Source organism: Eriocheir sinensis, unplaced genomic scaffold (assembly GCF_024679095.1).
Source record: "Eriocheir sinensis breed Jianghai 21 unplaced genomic scaffold, ASM2467909v1 Scaffold1437, whole genome shotgun sequence".
Taxonomy (NCBI): domain Eukaryota; kingdom Metazoa; phylum Arthropoda; class Malacostraca; order Decapoda; family Varunidae; genus Eriocheir; species Eriocheir sinensis.
Genome location: NW_026110781.1, coordinates 7,501 through 10,000, shown reverse-complemented (window position 1 = coordinate 10,000; position 2,500 = coordinate 7,501).

The following is a 2,500-nucleotide window of genomic DNA, read 5'->3' as shown; positions in this document are numbered from 1 at the left end:
GGTAATCCTGCAGTGGGCAACGGTAATCCTGCAGTGGACAACGGTAATCCTGCAGTGGACAACGGTAATCCTGCAGTGGACAACGGTAATCCTGCAGTGGACAACGGTAATCCTGCAGTGGACAACGGTAATCCTGCAGTGGGCAACGGTAATCCTGCAGTGGACAACAGTAATCCTGCAGTGGACAACGGTAATCCTGCAGTGGACAACGGTAATCCTGCAGTAGGCAACGGTAATCCTGCAGTGGACAACGGTAATCCTGCAGTGGACAACGGTAATCCTGCAGTGGACAACGGTAATCCTGCAGTGGGCAACGGTAATCCTGCAGTGGACAACGGTAATCCTGCAGTAGGCAACGGTAATCCTGCAGTGGACAACGGTAATCCTGCAGTGGACAACGGTAATCCTGCAGTGGACAACGGTTATCCTGCAGTGGACAACGGTAATCCTGCAGTGGACAGACCGGTTATCTGCAGTGGACAACGCATCCTGCGGTGGACGGCGGTAATCCTGCAGTGGACAACAGTAATCCTTCAGGTGTAAACGGTAATCCTGCAGTGGACAACGGTTATCCTGCAGTGGACAACGGTAATCCTGCAGTGGACAACGGTAATCCTGCAGTGGACAACGGTAATCCTGCAGTGGACAACGGTAATCCTGCAGTGGACAACGGTAATCCTGCAGTGGACAACGGTAATCCTGCGGTGGACGGCCCAGTGATAACGGTAATCCTGCAGTGGACGGCAAGACAATCCTGCAGTGGACAACGGTAATCCTGCAGTGGACAACGGTAATCCTGCAGTGGACAACGGTAATCCTGCAGTGGACAACGGTAATCCTGCAGTGGACAACGGTAATCCTGCAGTGGACAACGGTAATCCTGCAGTGGACAACGGTAATCCTGCAGTGGACAACGGTTATCCTGCAGTGGACAACGGTAATCCTGCAGTGGACAACGGTTATCCTGCAGTGGACAACGGTAATCCTGCAGTGGACAACGGTAATCCTGCAGTGGACAACGGTAATCCTGCAGTGGACAACGGTAATCCTGCAGTGGACAACGGTAATCCTGCAGAGGACAACGGTGGACAGGTAACGGTTATCCTGCAGTGGACAACGGTAATCCTGCAGTGGACAACGGTAATCCTGCAGTGGACAACGGTAATCCTGCAGTGGACAACGGTAATCCTGCAGTGGACAACGGTAATCCTGCAGTGGACAACGGTAATCCTGCAGTGGACAACGGTAATCCTGCAGTGGACAACGGTAATCCTGCAGTGGACAACGGTAATCCTGCAGTGGACAACGGTAATCCTGCAGTGGACAACGGTAATCCTGCAGTGGACAACGGTTATCCCGCACTGGGCAACGGTAATCCTGCAGTGGACAACGGTAATCCTGCAGTGGACAACGGTAATCCTGCAGTGGACAACGGTAATCCTGCAGTGGACAACGGTAATCCTGCAGTGGGCAACGGTTATCCTGCAGTGGGCAACGGTTATCCTGCAGTGGGCAACGGTAATCCTGCAGTGGACAACGGTAATCCTGCAGTGGACAAAGGTAATCCTGCAGTGGACAACGGTAATCCTGCAGTGTCCCTTATTCCTTCCCCCCTTTCTTTATCTTCTTCCTTCTCCTCTTTCTTTTTTCCTCTCTCTCTTCTTCTTTCTACCCTTTCCTTTTCCTCCTTCCTTCTTCTCTTTCACTTTCCTCCTCCCTTTTTCTCTTTATCTTCTCTCCTTCCTTCTCCCCTTTCTCTTTCCTCCTTCCTTCTTCTCTTTCACTTTCCTCCTTCCTTTTTCTCTTCATCTTCCCTCCTGTCTTCTCCTCTTTCTCTTTCCTCCTTCCTTCTTCTCTTTATCTTCCCTCCTTCCTTCTACCCTTTCTCTCCCCTCCTTCCTTCTTCCCCCATTCTTTCCTCCTTTCTTTTCCCTTTCTCTTCCCTCCTTCCTTCTTCCTTTCTCTTTCTTCTATCATTCCCTCGTCTGTTTCTTTATATTTTTCCCTCCTCTCTTCCTTTCCTCTTCCCTTCTCTATTCCTTCCTTCCTTAATTCTTTCTCTCTTGGTTCCTTTATTTTCCTCCGTTTTTTCTGTCTTCCCTCCTTTCTCTCCTTCTACCTTCCTGTCTCCTCTCTTTCTTATCTTCTTCAGCTTCCTTCAGATATTTCCTTTCCTTCCTTCCTCTGTCTCTCAGTTATCCCTTTTTCTTTCTCTCTATCGTCTTGCAAAGCTTCACCCCTCTCTCTCGAAAATTCGCCGCAGCACGACGCGGGTCCTTCGTGCTGGTGTTCGTCGGCGCAGAGAAGCACGAGGAGAAGGGAACGCAGGAAGCACCGCGGGTAAAGCCGGGGGACGGAGAGTTTGTAAGCAGAGTGTAAAAAATGGCGGGAAAATGTTCGTGGAAAAGTTAGTTCGAATTTGACTATTAATGATGATGATGATGACACTACTACTATTACTACTACTACTACTACTACTACTACTACGAATAATAATAAT